Genomic DNA, 11339 nt, shown 5'->3' with positions numbered 1-11339 from the left:
CCAGCTGGAAATTGAGTGTCGGGGTTCTCTCATATTGACCCCAACAACATATTTGTCTTAGTGCTCTGTCAGTCGAACAAGCAGGCATGCATGAATGATCCTTAGGGATGGCACTTGTGTATGTAATGCCTTCCAAAACCTGTTCAAGGACATGTCATGCTTGGAACAGGTAATTCCTAATTCTGTCAAGTTTGGTACCTCCATGGGTTATCTGCCAAGTAAATGGCAGTTCTTTAACCTAAAAGCATCTGGGGACAACTTCAGAGATCACTGGAAACAGGGATATTTCGGCTGTCTCCTCTCCGCATATTCATCTCCCTTCAGCTGCAGGTTTTCCCCACATCACACCCTTCTTTCACACATCTATGCCTTCATCAAACAGTGATCCATCTGTAACGTGGAGCAGTATAGGGCAGAGCAGAGCTCGCTTACACTGAGCACTGCACAGCCAAGGTGACCATGGTGCAAAGCCTGTTACCACAAGCAAATGCTCACAAGCACTCACAGCCCTCACTCTAGTCACCTCCACACTCCTGCCTCCGTGTTGTCATACTACTGCTCTCACCTCCAGCTGGAAATAATCTGCCTGCTCACATCCTACCTCAGCCTTCTCCATCCCAGTTTGCTTGGAGGGTTTCTGTCTTCAGTCCTATGTTTTGCTCAATGCTGTGCCATAGCTCCCAGCAGCCCATCTTGTGGCCACCTTGTCCAGGGCTCAGACTCGGTTCTCACTACAGCTTTGGGGAAGAGGTATGCAAAAAGCCCCAGTTACATCCTCAGAGTACAGCAGTGCACCTCACTAACTCCTGCCTGGTCACAGGGCCGGACAAACCAGAAAACACCAGGCATGCATACTGAGGGCATGGGAAGCCAATGGCAAAAAAGGGGGGCCCAAATCTGCCCTGGCATCCATAAAAGTGATCCAGCTTCTGAGCAAAGCTCCAGGCACACATGCACAAATGCATTGGTAAGTTCAGGAGCACATGTGCAGACCCCAGGGCTGAGTAGACATGCCTCATCCCCTTTTCAGTCCAGAAAGTGACAACACTCATCTCAGAGGGACCCACAGCTCTGAATCACAACTGCTTCTCCTTGGACTGATTGACTCAGAGTACATGCAGTGGTCTGCAAGGGGCAATGAAGAGAGTGCTAAGCCTATTAGCAGGGCAAGGTATTATTATGAAAGATTTGGGTGAAGTTTTGCCCTCTAATTCAGGGGTGTCAAACTCATTTTCACTGGGGGCCACATCAGCCTCGCGGATGCCTTCAAAGGACCGAATGTAATTTTAGGACTGTATAAATGTAGGAGTAGTTACTGCTCTGATTTCAGCTGGGACTTCCCAAGTGCTCAAATGGTACATTGTTAGCTCACCCCTAGTTGTCTGCTTCCCCCACCTCACCCTTGCTTCACAAATGCAGACGAACAGAGGTGAAAATGTTGTGCCAGAACTGTAGTCTTAGTGTTCAAGCAGAATGTCATTTTTCTTATGGTGAAGAAGCAAAAGTAACAAGCTTTATGCTTCTTGTAAAAAATAATATGTCATAAAATGTTATTAAATGCACCTCTACCCAAATATCATTTCATCTAAGTCTCCCTCTCCCAAAAAGAAACTGAGATTATTTTGATCCATTACTGGAAAGTGATAAAATACCGTGTGTTTTACTCAGTAAAATTTATAGGTGATCTTTGAAATTTCTTGTTAAGACTAGTCTCCTTGTACTATCCTTGTAATTTGTCATTTTTACCTGTCACTAACCCAGCTACCTGCTAAAGATGCAGAAAAATTCCCTTCACATAGACAGAGAAGAGCTTCTCTTCATGGCCCTGGTCCTGCTTCACTATCAGGGTGAGAGAAGAAGACGAATGCTGTCCTGATGATGCAAATCAGGTGGTCTGTAGCCAACTTCTGCACTGGTCTTTCAACAAGGAGGCAGCTGCAGGAGCAAAAGACATACTGCTTTGCCTGCTTCTTTTCACCTGGGAGAAGGGGACCTGGTCCTGTTGCACATTCCTGTTTCTTCCTGCAGCCTGCAAGCACACAAACTGACCCACAGTACTGTCCACAGGCATTGAGATGCCACAAGGTGAACCATAGGGTGCTCCATACTGTCTACCCTGTAATCAGACACGTGATAAGATGTGATGGAGAGATGAAGCAGCTGACTCACAGGATGGGGTAGCTATGCCATAATGCATTGACAAATGCATTCACTAACATGCTGTTGCTGACCTGTGGGCAGAGAGAAATGAAGACGTGGCTTCCTGCGTTATTTTCTGATTTGTAGCTGTAAGAAATAAATCATTCTTACAGTTTAGAAAAGGGGATTCTGTTTCTCCCACTGCTGTTGCTGGAAATAAAGCAATTATTGGAAAGTAGAGTTATGTCATATAGCCAAAAGGCATACAGCAAAAAGGCACGGTGTCCCTTCAACTTGCAAAACATAAAACATAATTGCTTTGTAGTCTCAATTATTAATAACTTTTTATATCAAAACCTCAAGACTCAGGAGTAAGGAACATGACTATGCTCTGCATGGAACATGCCCATACTGGATAGGAGCATAGCACCTATGAGGCCCTCCAGATCGTGTCCCCTCATGCACTGGAGTCAACCTAACATGAAGAAAAGCTGCTCTGAATGAAAATCTCTCTTAAATTGATCCAAAATTTGCATTAAAACGTAGATCAAAAATCCAAAGGGCATTATATAATCTCATTCAAATTTGTTAAAAAATGCTACATGTTCCAACTTCTGTCTCCTTCCAAAAAAAGATATAAAGACATTCTGCCATCTCCCAATGTTCTCTAGGACTTTTATATTTCTAGCAGGTTGGAAAGGTTTAAAAATTAATCTGGCAACAAATTTTACTTTCATAAAAATAAAAAATGCATTCAAAACGTGTTAGGAAAATAGGAAATATGTGTTTATCTAAGAAATCATTATTTTCTGACTTGAAGGGGGTTGTGCTACTACTGGAGGGGTTTGTACAGTGGCAACACAATAAACAAAATCCATGAAATACAGGTGAAAAAGTCTGGCAGACCCATATGAAAGGCACAAAACAATTCCACTCTACTGCTTCTAGATCAGCAAGTACTTTCTCATTTCACTTCTGGTGCAATCTTGTTTCCCTTGTGGTCTGTTCCTTTGAAGTATCTCTTTTTTAGCCACCTGGTCAAACATATTTTTTCCAGTTAAGAAACCCATATTAAAAAAAAAAAAAAAAGAATGCCCACTAATCTTAAACTGTGCAAATGAGGCATCCATCACTCTATTTTCTGACTGTTCTATATGTGCAACCCTGTAGAATATAAGTTATTCATGAAGACAGTCTCATTTGCCCTAAACAATGCTCTCCTTTTAATTACATTGTCACAAAACAGCTAAAAAGCCCTCAAGAGTCCACTCTAAAATTAAACAAACAAACAAACAAACAAAAAAACCACTTGGCTCAGACAGGACTTCTGTTTACTGCAAGGTTGCATTTAAACCATATATCTAATATATCTATATATACAGATATATGTGTCATTAAAGATACAGCTAATAGCTCTGGTAGTGGTGCTGCTTCTTGGCTGGTGTTGCATCAAAGATGCTGTGATTTCCTTGGAAACTAAACCACAGAAAAGAGGAGTGAATGTGAGCACGAGTATCGAGTATCGTGTCCCTGCAGCTCACACCTGAATCTGTGAGCTGGGAGGAGCTCCAGGGATGTACATGGGCTTGCTCTTTCTACATGTTTCACAGTCATTTAGGATAGCAAGGAAAATTAAACAATAATTTATTCAGTAAAGTTTTTTTTAACCTCTGTGAAACTGTGATATTGTTCAGGCTATATTAAGCCTGACAGTGAAAGATCTGTTCCCTGTAATTGCAGATATGTAAACTCTAAAAGATCTAACTTTCCTTACCTGAAAGCTGTGACCTAAGTCTTACTAGAATACTTTGGTAACAAGAAGCTTCCTTATGATTCATTCAGAATGGTAGCATAATGAAAGGTAAATCAAAACAAACGGAAGACTGAGCTGTTGAAGCCTTAAAGTAAAACACCCATCAAAAGCCTTTCTAATAAAAGTCTGTTTTCTTCACACAAACATATAATGCGAGAGAAAAACAGATTGACTGATTAGTTATAAGCTTCAAAACTGACATCAGAATTGCTGTTAGGTTTTGTTGCCAGTGCATCATCTCAGCTGCAGAATCAGCTCTGCAAAGCTGTCTTCTGGTTAAAGCCTACTAGGATGAAATTAAGTTACCTTTCATTAATATGGTATTTAGAAACCTCACACAAGGCACAACACTTATTCCTAAAGAATTTCTGAGTTTTAAAAGTATTATTTTAAAATAAAATTTTTAAATATATTACTTCATAAACATTGCATTTATTACAATATGTATTTAAAAATTTACACTACAAAATAAATATTTTGTTAAAGGGTGCAATTGGGCTGAACTTTGTCAATGCAATGTTTACATGGGATCACAGTTCAGTCCTCAGAGATTCAGCTGTCTGGTTCTTTCAGTCACTGTTGATATGCAGAAGAAGAAATTGCACAGTTCTAGTAATCTACTTTCAACCTGCAAATAGTATTTTCTAATTACTTAGGCCACTGACCTTCAGATGCTTGAGCTTACTTATTATACTATAGGTGGAGTTATTTACATTTAAATCAAATTTTCAGTCCAAACCCCTTTAGCTGTTCACCAGTTTTCAATGAAACAGTGTCAGATATTCTTAGTTTCCTGCCATTTGAGTATCTCATATGCTAGAAAAATAATTTGTTCAACTGAAAATTACACATTGTGTTCCATATAAAGCTGTTATAATTACAAATAAGCAAAGACATATTTTTCTAATATCTATTCTACCTTTCCACACCCAATGCAAGACCAGAATACAGTACTTCCTCAAGGGAAAACTTGGGAGGGGGAGCTTAGCTTGATAAATTCCTGGCTCAACACAGCCTTTAGGAACACACTTAACTCTTAAAAAGAAGAACATGACTGAAGGTTTGCAGGAATAAGGGCTGAGAAGACCAGTGCTTATTCACAGCAAAGTGATTAATAAGCATACTAAATTTCCTCTGCAATAAATGGTAGCTTTCAAATTACAAAAGACATGTGAAAATCACCTTTGTGGAATGAAAGAAGAAAATATCTAAGTCCAGGTACGAAATAATAAGTCCATCAGGGATTCAAATTACTCCGTTAATTAGTAACAGAGTCTGAAATTTTAATCTCTAGGTCGCCAATTCAAATCCAGCTAAATTCAGTAATAAAAGGTTATTGCTGTTTAATGACAGCTTCCTGAACAAGCAAAAAGAGGGTGTTTAAAGGTAGCCTTAACTGAAGCCCAAGGACAGAGGGAGGTCTTCAATTGCAAATCCACGCATTTGAAAGAAAAGACACTCGTGTTAATGCCAGCTACAACACATCACTATTTTTCCCCATACTAATGCGAAAACTACAAAAATATTACAATTCAGTAAGCTGGGAAGTTCTTCTCTTTGGTTGTGTTAAATTATGCCAGTTCTTCACACTGATCCACACAGAAAGAGCTTCTCCACATACAATGCTTCTGTTTGCCTGAATCACATGGAGATGGCTTTTGTAAGAAAGAAAGTATTCTGTGAGGGTAATATAACAAGCAGTGGCTTGAGGGGAAAGGAAAACATCCAAGGTATCAGGTGGCTAACTCTGTTTTTTCTTACACCAGTTTTAAAAAAGCTTAACTGCACAAGCTTTCAGTACCTAGTGTGAATATTTGGGCATGTATGGATATTCTGTTACCACTTTGCAGGTAAAAAATCCTTGCAAAGGTGAAAGGCAAAGGATGGTCAGGGCTATAGATTTCATTCCCAACAAGTGACAGGTATATATCCTTGAGGAAAGAAAAAGATCAACCACCAGCACTACAGACAAGAACACTGATAACAAACTGCAGCTCAGCATATCTCACCACAGCTTTTACACCGGTGCTGTGACAGGAACCTGTCACAGTGCAATTCAGTTGCTTTTCATTAATGCAGTGACTAGAAACTGCATACAAGTCCTAATGTTTTACTTAGTGCTTGCGAGAGGACTGTAAGAGAGGAAAGCCTGTTTTCACTAATAGTTCGTGCCTTACGAATAAAGATCGAGAGCTACTAGCACATCCTGCTGTCAGGCAAGAGTGGTCTTTTGATATTATATACCATCTCATTCGCTTGCCTGCTTCCCCATCTGATTCCAAAAAAACAAAATCTCTAGAGCTTTCTTACACCTCCGGAAGAAACCACTGGTGCTTGTCTGCTGCTTCTGGGCGATTATCACAGGCATTACTCTATAAGCTCCAGGAGTTTTCTCTGTTGCTGATGGAGAGAGATTGTCTCTTTCAGAAGAGATTCAGAACAAGAGCCCAAAGCAGCTCTACTTTATCAGTCTGAAAGGGCTTATCTTTCTATACTGACTACAGAGGAGTCCATGGAAATGGCCCTCACTTAACTCAGAGTAGCCTTCCTCGAGGGTGTGTCCTTTCCCATTACTTTAAGTGTCTTCGTTTACAAGCAGCCAGAAGAGGAAAGAGAAAGCTTGTCTACCTACAGTCTATCTTGCTTTGTAGTTTTGGGGGGTTTTTTTATGTTTTTCAGTAAAAAATTCTGTTGACAAAAGATTTTTAACACATATTTACTGGACTATTTAGTGTCTTGACCTCCTAAATTATAGGCAACAACAAACAACAACTGAAGAAAAGAAGCATTAACTGATTTTAATGTCCATATTAAAAACAAGTAATATCACCTCAGAAGACAGATTTTTCTAAGACACCCAGCTTCAGACCATTTACAGAATCAAGGGGTCCATACCAATCTAAAAATAGCTAGAAGAAGTGTAGAATACTTTCTGGGACCTAGATTTGACTGCATTCCACATTGACTGAAGTTTTGCAGTAGCACAAGGAAGAAGCTGGAGATTTAGTGGGATCACAGATCAGGACTTGGTTAAGAACCACTCAAAAAAGGGTCAAGCATAAATTTTCCTCTTCTTCATGTGTTTCTTCAATTTTCAACATTATTTCAGTTCTGCATTGCGCTACATCCTGAAAATTCATCTTCATCAAGACCCAAACAGAGCCAGATGCCTCTGACTCTGACTCAGTACTTGAGATTAAGTGAAACTGAGACACAATTTTTCAGTCTGCAGAGCACTACAGCCTGACCTCAGGATCCCTTTTGATGACTATAATCAACCTGAGTATAATTGATTGCAGGATTAGATTTATGTTTGTAAACATCTGAGTTCTGCACTTACAAAATACAAATACAAGCGTATTTGCTTGTCCATTCATTGCAGTTTTATGTCTTTGAAAAGTGCCCACAGCAGTGTTTAGTGATAAGTTATAACTAAGAGATTTCTGAATAGTTTAACTTACTTAAATTCTTTATTTTTTTCATTAAAAGCAAACAAAACCAAATAAAAAAGAAAAATGCAGTTTATTGCTTTGTTGTTGGATATGTGGGAAGAGAAAAGAAAAAAGCGAGTAAAAAGGACACCTTATGAGGGGCCAGTACCCTGCTTGGAGACAAGGAAATCTGGTGTACTTTACCTACAATTATGCAAGGTTTGTTTATTTAATCCTAAAAAGCTGTTTTAAGGAAAAGCCTAAACTGAACCAAAACTCATTCAAGTCTCCCTGGTGATACCTTGCTGAGCAACAGTTCCATCAGGGAACTATGTTCTTTCCTACTACTTTTGGTTTGTTCCTGTGGGAAACATTCAGACAGGACAGATTATCTCTGTCAGGTTTGTACAGATAGCATGAGAGAAATTTTAGTACTGGCCAGTTGCCACCTCACAAGTCTCACTAGTATCTATCTAACCCACAGTAAAGGAAAAAAAAAAAGCTGGCAATGGAGTGGTAAACATTGGAAATACTGTATGGCTGGGTTAGTAATAGATGTTCAAGTGAAGTCTATCTTTCTAATTATTTAAAATATTATTAATATATTATTTTATTATTAAAATATCTGGCTGGAATTCTTTCAGTTTAAAGCTGGTTACTTCCTCTATTGCCAAATGCTTAGACTCTCTTTGGTACCCTGTCTAGTTCTCCATCTCAGTAATGGGCAGCTCAGATTAAATCTCCACAGCTAAAAATTAAAGGAAAGCAAAGGATAAGGAGCGCTAGACAGGTCTCACACAGGACGCAGCTCAGCAACTTCTATTTATGGATCCGCTTTCCATATCCACCCATCCTGTTTTGGGAAGGACAGTAGAGTAACTCATTTTAGGCCTGTGCATTAGCCTAAAGCAACTCATTCATATTTCTTAGTTCTTAATATTATGTCTGCTTTACTTATGTATTTAGTCATGCATCTTAGTATTTAGTTCGCTGCATTAACCACTCATGAGCCACTTCACAGACAAATATGATAGCAACCCTTCTGCCCTGGTGGCTTAACCTCCAAGCCATGCTTATCAACAGATTCAGCTGCAGGGAACAGCACAGCTCCTATGCAGAGCTTGTCAGTCAAGGTTTCAGAGCACACAGCAGCAGATTATTTCCATATCACAGTAAGTAGTCCCATTGACTAAACCAGGATGGAATTAGGCAGTGTGTAACGTGAGTAGTGGTAATAGAATTGGCTCTATGAAAGACCTCACCCATAATTTTCAAAGGCTTGTACCATGTCGATATTTTCCTTGGTCACTGTGCACCATCCTGGTCAACATCTTGGTGATTGCAGGTCAGTAAGGCTAAGAAATGCTGGCGTGTAGAGGAGGTAAGGGATAGCTGTTCTAAGGTCTCCTTCTTGCCTCTAGCTGTTGCAAGAGACAACTATGAAGATATATTGTCCTGGACAATAACTATAGGTTGTGACTCTTGCTGGCAATAAATAATGTCTCACAACAATATCTGGTTTCCTGACACAGTGCCTCAGGGCCAGACGTGTTCCCAAATGCCTGCTTTATATTCCCTACTTTTCCTTCCACACACATGCAGCCCTAAAAACTGCTCTCTACTGTCATCCTTCCAGCAGTCCATGTACCATACGGTACATGTTCCACGGACCGATCATCCATATTTGTGTTGTCAGTCTTGAATTATTCTGGATTGGGCCTCTGTTTTCCCCTCATGGAAGAGAACTACTGGACAAATGACCCTTGCAGGATATGTCAATAGGTCCAGCTCCAGCCTGTTTTCTATGCAGGCTATGAAAGAACGGGAGAGTTCCAGTTGGTTGGTTCTTCAGGAGTGTTGGATATAGGGACACACTGTAGGCAAGGCTGTAGCCTGAAAGTCTGGAATCAGGCCAAATGGCTCAAATGAAGCTATCACCTTCCTGCAAGACCACAGGATGGCTACATGTGGCACAAACACATCAGTGATGGAGTGAGCAGCCAGAGGTTCAAACAGACCTTTGTGGTAAAGGTGTGGTCCCTGAGATGCCTTGTGAAGGCCTCTCTACAGCCCCAGTAGAACTGTTAACAGGACAGGGCTGGTGAGCGAACAAGTTGGCATAAGCTTTCCCCAGCACAACAACCCTTTTGAGAAGCAGAACAAGGCAGCACAGCATTGGTCAGAAAGTAATTTCTCAAGTTTCTTTCCACTATATTCAGAGCTCTTCAACTTTTTCAAACATGCTGATAACTTTGGCAAATAGAGTGTTATCTTTTAACAGTGTTGTATAAATGGATTTCCACTAACATTCTGAGGCAAACACTTGACTATTAATTTTTCCGGCCACCTGAGTTCTGCACTATCAAATTGTCACTATGAACTGAAACAGAGAAGTAAACGTGTAGCAACACAAGACAGAAAATCTTTGAAGCGAGATGGCGACGTTGTAGTAAAAGACAGCATGGCACCAAACCTCTGCTGATAAACATCTTTAAAGACAACCCCATCTGTTTTTTCAAAAGCAATACATTCCATCTCTCGCAGAAGGCACAGGACAGGTCATGCCAGCCCAAACCCTTAAGAGAAAAATGACTTCTCCCTGTCTGCTGGTAGGATGAATTTATTCTTCCGCTCAAACTACAGAGAAGAACTAACTACTTGCAGCTGCTATGCTATGTGGTAAACTTTGTTGTTTATCAGGAAACACTACTTACTGATAAAGAAAAAAAATATATCCTAATTTTAAATATCTGTTTCAGAGCAGTTTGCAAATCAATGTCTTCCTAATACAGACCAAACAGTAAGGTGTATACCCATGAAAGGAAACTGCCTCTGCATTAACCTTTGCAGAAAAAAGGTGGAACAAGGTAAACCTATATTTAATGGGTGATTCTAGGAGCATGACAACCTTACCCAGATGCCTCATTCTGCTCTGTTTGGAATTTGTCCTCTCTGTTCATGTACATACGTTAACAATTAACTTATTTTGCCATCTCTCGTCTGTTGATTCAAATACATAAGCGGAAAGACATGCCAAAGTGTTTTCATTTGAGTAAAATAGCTGATGCAAAGGATGAGCCAAAAATAAGGAACAGACCATGAATATTTTTCAGATGTAGCTAGTCACTAGTTAACTTGAGAACATACCAGAAAGTTACCTCTCACGGTAGATATATTATCTAAATATATCGATGTTCAACCATTGTTACAAAAACTAACTATTCACTTTCCACATTTGCAGCTGCCCTGTAAGTTTATCCAAGACAAAGTCAGGTCCCACCCTGCTGGCAGGGACGTTAAAGGAACAGACTGTATAAAAGAGAGCTAGAGAAACATACAAAGAGGTATGAAACTATTAAAAGCTTAGAAGACCTTATCCCGCTTGTACCCCACCTCATAGATTTGATTTACATATATTTATCCTTTTCTCAGGAAAATACTCCACATGCATGAAGACCTTCATGCCATAGAGACCAGTCTGAAAGTGAAAAATACATTCTTCAGTCTTCAGAATCTCCTTTCAGTCAGGAGGGTTTCCCTTAAGAAACATTTGCTTTGGACTCAATAATTGTATTTCATTTTCAGCCTTGGATATTTTCCTGAGTCTCATCTTAAATAGAACTCTACCTGTCCAAAAGCTGCCTGCTGCTAATTCACTCTTGTCATTCTTGAGTCTGGGATTCCATACTGCCTGGTGCTTTTGCGGGACATAAAGCACTCAAAGATGCCCTGAATTCAGGAAAGCATCACACTCTGCAAGCTCAGGGTTGCAGCAATGGACCGGAGCATCAGATGACATTGAAGCAATACAGCTGTCAATAAAGCAGAATGCTCAGGGACAATTGGACATATGTGGAGGAGAAAGGAGACCTGTGCTTCAGGAAGACAGCCAAAAAAGTTAAATGAATCAGAACTGGCCTAGGACAGATTGCCAGTGGTATACTGTAAGTCATTGG

This window comes from Nesoenas mayeri, assembly GCF_963082525.1.
Source record: "Nesoenas mayeri genome assembly, chromosome: 3".
Taxonomy (NCBI): Eukaryota; Metazoa; Chordata; class Aves; order Columbiformes; family Columbidae; genus Nesoenas; species Nesoenas mayeri.
The sequence above is the reverse complement of the archived record's forward strand: the minus strand, read 5'-3'. Positions refer to the sequence as shown.